Here is an 11,347-nt window from a genome sequence, read left to right as displayed (position 1 = left end):
TTTGCATTGGCTTCCAGTAAAATCCAGAATAGAATTTAAAATCCTTCTTCTTACCTACAAAGCTCTTAATGGTCAGGCACCATCTTATCTTAAAGAGCTCATGGTACCTTACTACCCCACCAGAGCACTGCGCTCCCAGAATGCAGGGTTACTTGTGGTTTCTAGAGTCTCCAAAAGTAGACTAGGAGCCAGAGTGTTCAGCTATCAAGCTCCTCTCCTGTGGAACCAGGTTCCAGTTTGGGTTCAGGAGGCAGACACCATCTCCACATTTAAGAGCAGGCTTAAGACTTTCCTCTTTGATAAAGCTTATAGTTAGGGCTGGCTCAGGTAGTCCTGAACCATCCCTTAGTTATACTGCTATAGGCCTAGACTGCCGGGGGACTTCCCATGATGCACTGAGCTCCTCTCTCCTCGTCTTTCTCTCCCTCTGTATGCAACCTCATCCCATTGCATGTTACTAACACAAGTTCTCCCCTTTCCGGTAGTCTTGTGCTTTCTCGTCCCTCTCCTCTCTCCTCCTATCACTTCCTGCAGGTTTTCTGGCTCTGGAGCTGTGGTTGCGGGTCACCTGCTGCCCCCGTGTTCCTGCTCGACACCCTCTGCTGCAACAACTATTGTTACTAGTCCTATTGTTATTATAATCATTAACATTACAATTGTTACCATTAACACTACTATAAATATCTGTACCATTTTTCATTTAGTCTATAGCAACATCACCTTTTCTGTCTGTACCTCTGTGTGTGTATATTATGTAGGCTGCCTCCCTCCCCTCTCTCTCCTTCCATCCCTCTCTTTTTCTCTCTGTTCCTCTCTTGCCCTCTCTCTCTCTCTCGTCGTCTCTCTCTCTCTCTCTCTCTCTCTCCCTCTCTCTCTCTCACCCCCAACCGGTGGAGGCAGATAGCCGCCCACCCTGAGCCATGGTTCTGCTCGAGGTTTCTGCCTCTTAAAAGGAAGTTTTTCCTTGTCTCTGTCGCCTAGTGCTTGCTCTTGGTGGGAACTGTTGGGCTTCTGTAAATAACATCATAGAGTACGGTCTAGACCTGCTCTTTTATGAAAAGTGCTGTGAGATAACTGTTGTTGTGATTTGGCGCTATATAAATAAAATTGAATTGAATTGAATATATTTGGAATAATAAGGACATTCTCTATAAAAACAAGTCAATATTTTTTCAAAACTAGTTTAACAATAATATTTTACGTGTCGGTCAACTGTTTGATACCAATGGGAGACTATATAGCTACTCAGATTTTTTGACGATGTATCAAATTCCCATATCAGTTAAAGAGTATGTGATTGTTTTTGATGCCGTTCCTTCAAGAGTCAGGATGCTGCTGGGAGGCATTAACTTCCCATGGCCACTTAATCACACTATAAATTTATTTGACGCTGTTGTGGGGAGTTTTCAATTCCTGCTACAGGCAAAAACTAAAGCTCTGTAAACCTGTAGTGAGGACAAGAAGTGGACTAGTAAAGCTATTGAGGATCTTCAGGCGTGTTTGGACTGAACTCTCTGGGACTTTTTCAAGAATGCTACCAACAATCTGGATGAGTTTACAGAGGCTGTGACATCCTACATCAGCTTCTGTGAGGACACATGTATACCAACACGCACCAGGGTGAGTTGAACAATGACAAACTCTGGTTCACAGCTAAACTCAGACAGCTAAGGCTGGAAAAGGAGGAGGCATTTAGGAGTGGTAACAGGGTGTTAAAGTACAGGTTTAGCAGGGAGGTGCAAGCAGGTAAACAACAGTACTCAGAGAGACTAAAGAACCAGTTCTCTGCAAACGACACCACTTCTGTCTGGAAGGGGTTCAGACAGTACATAGACATTTTTAACTCCTCATTGGTGACATGATATCTGCCAGCCTGCTTCAAAGCCTCCACCATCATCCCTGTCCCCAAAAAACAAAGGACCACAGGACTAAATGACTACAGACCCGTCGCCCTGACCTCTGTGGTTATGAAGTCCTTTGAACGCCTTGTGTTGTCCCACCTAAAATTCATTACAGACCCACTCCTGGACCCCCTGCAGTTCGCCTACAGAGCCAACAGGTCTTCCTTCTCTTCTGGACCTGTACTCCTCGAGGACTCTGAGGCAAGCAGGAAAGATTGCAGCTGACTCCTCCCACCCCGGACACAAATTGTTCAGACTCTCCCCTCTGGCAGGAGGCTGCCGTCCATCAGGACCAAAACCTCTCGCCACAAAAACAACTTCTTCCCGTCTACAGCTAGCCTCATTAACAAGGCCCAGGTCCCAAACTAACACTCCCCCCTTGCAAATGATACAAATGTCTCATGTAAATACTGTTTCATCTCGTCGGGCACAGACCCGGCACGTTGCACATATTTGTTGTTGATTGTTGATCTTTGTTGTTGTATATTTTTATGTTGTCAGTTTATATATTTATATGTACACAATATTCTCTTACGTTGCGTTACTTCTGCACGGCACAGACCCAGAATATTGCACATGTATATATCTGCAACGTTGCTCTTCTATTCCATATTTATTTATTTATGTTGACTGTATGTTTGTCTACGTGTAGCACCTTATCACCACAGCAAATTCCTTGTCTGTGTAAAACACAACTTGGCAATAAAACTCCTTCTGATTCTGAGGAGTTTATGCTTTTCCTCAAAGCAACAGGTAAATAAAAAAACTAATTAGACATTTATTCCAAAAAGGCATTGTGACTTTTGTTTTACCACCTTTCAAGGCCATCAGAGCAGCTGCAGATTCAGAGCAGATAAGGCTTCACTTATATTCACATCCTCAATCCACCGCAGAGCCCAAATAATCACCAGTTGCTTTGTTGTAAAGACAGTTTGTAATTTTCTGGAGATCCTCAGGTCCAGTTGCACTATATATACCCCAAAAACCTGCTCTCCCACTCTCTGGTTCCCTAGCACCATTTGTAAAAATTTGTTGATATGATCCCATAAGTGTTCAGATATTGTTCCAATTTTAAGGCAATCACATGTTTATTCTTTTCTTCTAAAAAAGTTAAATCAATACGTCCTTACCTCACTCAACAGAGATCATTACATATTGCGTTAGCAGCCATGGCCAATGGCCGGTCCGGCTTTTTACCTTAATATTTTATTGAAAATTGTAACATTTACAAACAAACATGGCAGTATATAACCCATTTTTCCAGAAAAAGCTTTATAGAAAATATAGCCAGAGGGAACTCTTAACAAAAATATAGTCTTTGGTAACAAGAATAATATTAACTTACATTGAAATAAATTAAAATTTATAAGTGGTAAGAAATTATCATACAAGGGGAGAATTCAATCTACACTCAGCTATTTACTTCAGTGGGAAAGTGATTTAGGATATCATATAATATTTATTCTTTTGGGTCTACAATTGAAATTAATTTAAAGAAAAACAAATTTGACTGAGCCTCCAGTTAAAAGAAGATGGCCTATGAAGACAGCATTAGAAGCTGCAATCTGGCAAAAACACAAAGCTGCTTACCATGGACAAATGATTAGAACTCTTATTCTCTGTACATTCACACTGCTTTCTGTAACAACATACAATGGGACTATTAACTGTTAATACTGCTAGCTAATACTGCTAATTTAAAGCTTCCTTTAAAAAAATATTAAACACAAAAACACATATGCAGGAACTCGTGGAGAATACATACAAAATGAAAAGAAATGGGGGGATTTATAAGAATAAAAATATAGAAAAATTAAAAATAGTAAATACAAACAAAAAATTTCATTAGAATTTATTTAAAAAACATACACTATCCCTATATCCAAAGATCCAATTCTTTATGTGTGACCAAAATCTTTTGGACAGAGGACATGTGCTAATGATTTGCTTGCCATGTTACAAAAGGTACAGGATCCACTTAAAATCTAAACATTTCTTTAAGAAATTGAATGAGTTTCTTTGGCCTTAGGGGAAATGTGCCATTTGATACATTTAGAATGTGTTATTGAATGTGTTTTTTCATGATAGGGAAAGTTTGTGCAGCAGGAACGTGGGTATGCAACCCGCTATTATAGTCATGCTACACCTTTCACTTAAAAACCGCACAGATAAATTAAAATTTATCCTTAAAGTTGCAATCAGTCACTTTTTTATGGTAAATTATGGTATTTTGGATTAACTGAATCAGCAAGTGAGGGATCTCTTTACAGATCTTACTGAACTCTCATGAATACAATTTAAATTATTTTTGTCTATAAAGGCCATATGATCCAAAAGGTCACCATAGTGATCCAATAAATGATCAAAGTTGTCAAAAGTCTATGGACATTTGACAACTTAATATCCCTCAAATCACATTCTAAAAGAAACTCAAGCCCACCTATTTTTGTACAGTACAATAAAACAGTAAATAGGTTAGGTTTAACACATGCAATAATGCAAAAGTTGAGACAAGGGTCTCTCGAGTGTCAGGGGTTTTTGTTATTCATTCCAGTCGTTGGCTGCTGGGAATTAAAAGTAGTAGCAGTCAAAAGAGGTGTGGACTTTTGAGGTGACCAGAGAGATAAACCTGTTTGATCACAGGTTGCGGGTTGGTAATGACACTGAAACTAATGAATTTAAGTACAATGGAGATTTGCCTAAGAAGGACTTGTAGATGAGTGAGTTAGGAGGAGTGTGTGTAATGAGGGCCAACCAACTAGTACATGTCTCAGTGATGGGTGTTGTATGGGGCTCCGGTATTAAAGTGGATTGCAACATGATATGCCACATCTAGTTTCTTCAAGAAAGGGTTACAGGCATTTCTATATTCCACATCACTGAAATCGAGAATCAGTTTGATAGTCATCTTCACCAGAGCATGTTTAGCAGTGCGGGTAAAGAAAGCCCCTGTGACGGTTTATGCGAGACTTGAAGAAGAGTGAGCTATCTATCAAGACACCTAGATATTTATTTATCTGGTTTCCTTTCGTAAAGGATGGCCCAGTGTACCCTATACTAAAGGAGATAAGAAATGCACTGAAGCACCTTTCCTTAGCATGTAGAGAATTCGACCAGCTCTTCATAGCTGCCACTTCAATACTTTTGGGTCACTTTACTCAGTTAGGAACCTTCCTAAGCAAAAAAGACTTTTTGACTGCAGCCCAGGTCTACTGGGTCAACAACTATTCTGGAAGATCAATCATTCTCAAGTTTCATCTCCTTATGTAGTGAGCGTGTTCCTCACATGAATTTGTTGTTTTCTTCTGAAGTGCAGAAAATTCTTCCTTGTTTGCCTGTGGAGAATCACAGCACTGGTACTGTCATCCTTTCTTTTGGATCTCTTTGCTTCTATTTTATTGGGGTTATGGCTTTTTATTGGTATGTGCGTCATATTAATATGTTCCTTAGAAGTCTGTTCATCCATTTCAGTATCTTCTATATCGCTGTCATCAAATGCCTCATGGAGAGCTGACAGATTGTAGCTCTACATGAGGGACATTTTCACTTAGGGGTGTTCTCACTTTTGTTGCCAGCGGTTTAGATATTAATGGCTGTGTGATGTATTTTGAGGGGACAGCAAAGTTAAACTGTTATACAAGCTGTACACTCACTACTTTACATTGTAGCAGTGTCATTTCTTCAGTGTTACATGAAAAGATATAATCAAATATTTACAACAATGTGAGGGGTGTACTTTTGTGAGATACTATATCTGCGGCTTTTTTGTCCAGCATAGTCTCGGCCTATAAAACAGCAGCTGGACGTAATAGATCTTCAGCTACAGTGAATGGTATTTTGGCTTTAGCTACGAGCAAAGACCTCACATAAGAAGCCTTGAATGCTTTGCTGATGTTGTGGAGAAGTTTTGATCATTTTTTGAGATGAAGTCAGAAAGTTTTCATGACACGATGTTTTGTGCTGGGATGTTGTCGGAGGTGCACTGGCTTCAAGCAACTGTTGGCTAATTTCTCTCCACAAAAAAAACACAATGCACTGAGAAAGTTGCAGCTCATTTCAACACATCCTCATACCTAAATGACAAAATGGGTCAATTATCAAGTGTCCCAAAACAACACGTATGAGCGTTGGCAATCCGGACAGGCTTACTGGTCCTTTAGTACATTACATAAGTGAAGTCACATGACGTGGAAACAACACGTAGAAAACATTGTGAAATGGTGGTAGTTTGGTTAGGTTTAGCAACAGACCGTTAAGCAAGTAACGTGATATAACTCATCTACAAAAAGTCTTTTAACTTCAAGCATGTCCACTTTGACTTTCTTTCACCGGGACTCCAACCTCGGCATCCTGAGTAACATTCCTGAATTGCCTTCCCTCATCCATCCATCCACCTCAACACCTCCTTACACAGACTTTGTCGCTCTTTATACCACATCACCTGACATCTTCTGCTGCTAGAGATTGAGGTCTGACAAAAAACATAAACATGGATCATAATAATAAACTGCTGCATAATCGACCTATACAGCTGTTTCTCTGGTGAGGATGGGCTGCTCCTTAAGATAAATCCAGACATGGATCTGTTGTTGTTTTGGGCTTTGGGCTTGTCATATTTTCCTGTTTTGTTCTTGTTCATACCCTTCCTCATGGGGTTATTGCTCTGTGACTCTGTATTGTCGTCCCTTCCTTCATTTGTTAGGTCAGTTGTTCATTTGTTCTGAGTTTTCTGTTTTATTTTATTAGATTCATACTCGCAAATTTCCGCATACTTCGCTTCCTGCGTGATTTTGTAGTGTTCAGTCTCATGTGTCTTTGTCTAGCTTTGTTTCCTGTTTAGCTGGTTAGTTACCTTAAGGTTTCCTCCCAGCTACTATGTGTGTTTGTATTTATTGTCTTCAGTTCTGTTATGTCTTTGTCGCATTGTCTTCGTATGTCGAGTGTTTCCTGCCTGTCTCTGTTCATTCTGCTGTGGATAATTTACTCAGTCTGGATTAGTACATTTTTATAGAATGGTTGCACCAGCGATTTTTACTGGCTCTTACTGATGCCAATCATTGTTCACTTTGAACACCAGAGACCTCTCAAGCCTTCAAAGTGGGATGTGTCAATGCAACTTTGAGGTTTCTTGAGAATTGCATGTACTATGTATGAATCCCAATAATGTTTCGCAAACAACTGTTCACAATAATTTGGTTCAGTATTCTACAATTATGCTCAGAAGTATGCAATATTGTAATGTAAAAAATGTAATATTGTCACACAAAGTACTGTGCAAGAGTTTAGGGCAGGTGTGGAAAAAGTCTGTAACGTAAGAATGCATTCAAAAATAGACATGTTAATAGATTATATTTATCAATTAACAAAATGCAAAGTGAGTGAACAGAAGAAAAATCTAAATCAAATCAATATAAGATGTGACCACCCTTTGTCTTCAAAACAGTTCTTCATGGTACACATCAGGTGTATGACTAAACAATTTTACCTAACAGGTGCTAATGATCACCAATTCAATATGTAGGTTGAAACACAATAATTAAGTGAAACAGAAACAGCTGTGTTGGAGGAATTCAGCTGGGTGAGAAACAGCCAAACTCCGCTAACAAGGTGAGGCTGCTGAACACAGTTTACTGTCAAAGTCATACACCATGGCAAGACTGAGCACAGCAACAAGGCACAAGGTGGCTATACTGCATCAGCAAGGTCTCTCCTAGGAGACATTTCAAGGTAGACAGGGGTTTCCAGATCTGCTGTCCAAGCTCCTTTGAAGAAGCACAAAGAAACGGGCAATGCTTAGGACTGTAGACTCAGTGGTCAGCCAAAGAAACTTACTGCTGCAGATGAAGGACACATAATGCTTACAACACTTACTGACAGAACAGTGCCATCAGCTCAGAGCTGCAGAAAACAGTGGGACCCTGGAACACCATCTACTGTCCAGAGATGTCTGCTCAGAAGTGGCCTTCATGGAAGACTTGTGGGCAAAAAGACATACCTCCGACATGGAAACAAGGTCACGTGACTCCACTATGCATGGAAACACAGGAAGTGGGGTGCAGAAAAATGGCTGCAGTTCTGGACTGATGTGTCCACATTTGAAATATTTGGCTGCAGCAGAAGGCAGTTTTTCGCTGAAGGGCTGGAGAGCGGTACAAGAACAAATGTCAGTGAAGCATGATGGAGGTTCTTGCAATTTTGGGTCTGCATTTCTGCAGACGGAGTTGGGGAGAATGGTCTCCTCAATGCTGAGAAGTACAGGCAGATACTTATTCATCATGCAGTACCATCATGGAGGCATCTGAGGGGCCCCAGATTTATTGTGCAGCATGACAACGAGCCCAACCATACAGCGAAAGTCATTAAGAACAATCTGCAGCGTAAAAAACAACAAGGAGTCCTGGAAGTGATGTGGCCCTCAGAGCACTGATCTCAACATCATGCAGTCTGTCTGGGATTACATGAAGAGACAGACGCAACTGAGGCTAAAACCCACAGGAGGACTGTGGGAGGTTCTCCAGGCTACCTGCCGAGGTCCTTCAAAAACTATGTGAGAGTGGACCTAAAAGAAGTGATGCTGTTTGAAGGCAAAGGGAGGTCACACCAAATACTGATTTGAATTAAAAGTTTTCTTCTGTTCATGTGTATTTTTGAAAGAATTCTTACTTTATTATAGCAGTTTTTCACACCTGCCTAAAATTTACACAGACAAAATAAATATATATATATTTTCCTATGAATTATGAACTCCCCCCAAGTTTCTAAAACTCCCAAACTCACAGAAGAAATGCAAAAGAACATGACCCCAGTTTCCTCAAAGGAAGCTAAGGGCCTGGTTCCAACTTAATACAATGTGTTGTTGTAGTGCAGTGAAGTTTGCAAGTCATGTTATATCACATACATATCATAACAATTTAGTTGAGCAGGATTTTATGTTATTGGCTCCATTATTATGTTTATAAACAAAACATATTCAAAAAACAGAGAAAAGACATAATCAGATCCATTCACAAATCAACATATACTGTATAACTGTGGAACCTTCAGGCTTCTTTATAACTGCAGCTGTACATGATGGAAAAAATAATGATATTAGGGTACAATGTCCAAACATTCTTCAAAAAAAGGTGCTGCTGACTGACTGTTGCTGCTTGTCTAGACAAACACTTCCATCCACAAATGACATCTGTAAATACAAATGTCATTTTAAAATGTACAGACATCACAAGGATATGTCCATGACAGATTTCACCTACACTGCACAAATTACATGAAAGTGAATGTGAGCATTCTAGAGAGTTTGTGAAAGAAAATCTTTACTCAAGGCTCACATACTACTGTAGCGTACTAGCAACTCCACAACAACTGAGCATACAACTCCATTTGCTGATACAGACCATAAATGCAGTTGAAAGTCTAGTAAATACCTGAAGTCCTGAAAGATGATTTTAAGTAATCTTGTTCACACAAGTAATCATCTTGTTTGCACAAGTAATGTTTGCACAAGATAATACAGCACATAATGTTTGCAGGAATAATCTGAAACACATAATTGAAAGTTAACACCACACAGGTTGTATGTGAAATCATACACAACAAGAAAGCATGGTGACCAATTCTGCTAAAACTATCAACATGAGAGGAAGGTTTCAAAGCCCATACGGGCAGGTATGTAAGGCAATGATCCAACATTGGATTTGGACTAATTCTCTTCTAGACCCCTGTGAGCGAGCAGGAAACTGAACCAGACTGAGAACAGGTGCACGGTAGACTTCCTGGTTAGTAATATGTTTTTAGCTGAGATCCCAGTTTAATTACTGTAAATAACATCGATACAACAACAGTTTTTGTGGTGTTTCTATAACAGGAAATTTAATGTATTATTTTGTAACATTGGGTGTAGGCCTTTTCCTTTCACCTCAGTCTTATCTTGAGGAACATCCCCTTCTTTGTGTAGAATTTGAAACTGTGGCTTACCCTAGCCGTATCAGAAAAATACACTGTGGCAGACAGCAATGCATGCTGCCATGGAGCAACCCAGGGACACTGAGATGAACAGGCTTGAAGTTACACAGACAACTCTGGTCAAAACTAGTGCAGTCAAATCTTTGTTTCTACAAACAAATCAGCTTGGTTCCACACCTCTGAATAGCTGCTCACATCTCCAATTTGTTCAGAGATTTAAACAGGCCTGATGTAGTTATCAAACCATTATGTGAAGAAACAATGAACTAACCATAGCTTTAGTAGGTGGAATCAAGAACGGGGATGTTATCTTCCTGCATAACTAGCTAGCTAACTAGCTACATCAATGAAAAATAGCTGACAATTGACCACAGAAATTGCAACAAGTTGACAGACGTGTGCAGCTGTACAGGTTGCTGTAGCTCTATATACAGAAATGGCAACTCTTAAATGGACATTTCTCTGATTGACATAAAATGTTTATTGCAGCCGCTAACGCAGCTTCTGTGTTGACTGAAAAGGACAAAAAAATGACCTTAGAATAAAAGGCATTCAAAACTCAAGAAGTGAACCATTTGTTATTGTTTTCAAGCTAATGAAACCATTAAATCATTAACCAAGGATAAAGGTCTTAAAGACTTGAATATTATCACACAATAATTCGGTTTCTTTAGATAATGAAGTTATCACCACAAAAAAACAGTATGTTGACTGGAGATAGAAAGAGAAGAGTCAGTTGTGAGCTCAAGATATCATGTGGCAAAAAACATCCAGGCAATGTCCTTTTCAGTCAACAGCAAAGCTGTTAGTGGTTTCTTGGAGTAGCTTTTCATTGATGTAGCCAAGTAGCCAACGTAGACCTGTAGGTAGATGCCTTCCTCATTCTTAATCCTCCCTACAAAGCTCTAAACTGGTCAGTTTGTTTCTCCCGTGGTCTCAACACCAAACCTATTTCAATCACTGTAGGAATTAGGCTGAGAAAACCACAGACTGAGTACTAACACTCAGTACAAATGACTGACAGCGGTATGCAGGCAGCACATTTCATCGTTCTCCAAAGTGCAAAATCACTATACTCTCCTACGTTAGCGCACTAGGAAGACAAATTGTTCACTCCAGTTACATACACAGATTAGCCAAATATTTATATTTCATATGCAAGTTTGTAAGGCTTATTACATTCAAAACTCAACAGGTACATACTGTATAGAGTGCTCTCTTCATCACTATGTGCATGTTTAAGTTCCATATATTTGAGTGTGACTGTTTAGGGTTAATTGACATCAATGCCCTGTTTGGGACGAATACAACTACGTTCAGTATCTTAAAAGCTGCACTAATCAATCTGTTTATATTAATAATGGATTACATGACTATGCGTAATGTGGAAGTGGTCATTTGTTGTGACAAACCCACAGAGAATTATCATCAGCTCTGAAGTGCTACAGAGCTTTTTAGTGTCTTTCAGCTCATTGTTTAAGCCA

The 11,347-nt window shown here is 39.6% G+C and overlaps 1 protein-coding gene across 1 annotated transcript in view; it reads left to right on the top strand.

Moving 5' to 3' along the window:
• LOC123976309 (ankyrin repeat and MYND domain-containing protein 2-like) overlaps positions 1–11,347 on the top strand; it is an 817,726-nt gene that overhangs the window by 139,630 nt on the left and 666,749 nt on the right. The gene's annotated exons all lie outside the window — the stretch shown is intronic.

This window comes from Micropterus dolomieu, linkage group LG09 (assembly GCF_021292245.1).
Source record: "Micropterus dolomieu isolate WLL.071019.BEF.003 ecotype Adirondacks linkage group LG09, ASM2129224v1, whole genome shotgun sequence".
Classification (NCBI taxonomy): Eukaryota; Metazoa; Chordata; class Actinopteri; order Centrarchiformes; family Centrarchidae; genus Micropterus; species Micropterus dolomieu.
The sequence above is the reverse complement of the archived record's forward strand: the minus strand, read 5'-3'. Positions and strand labels throughout refer to the sequence as shown.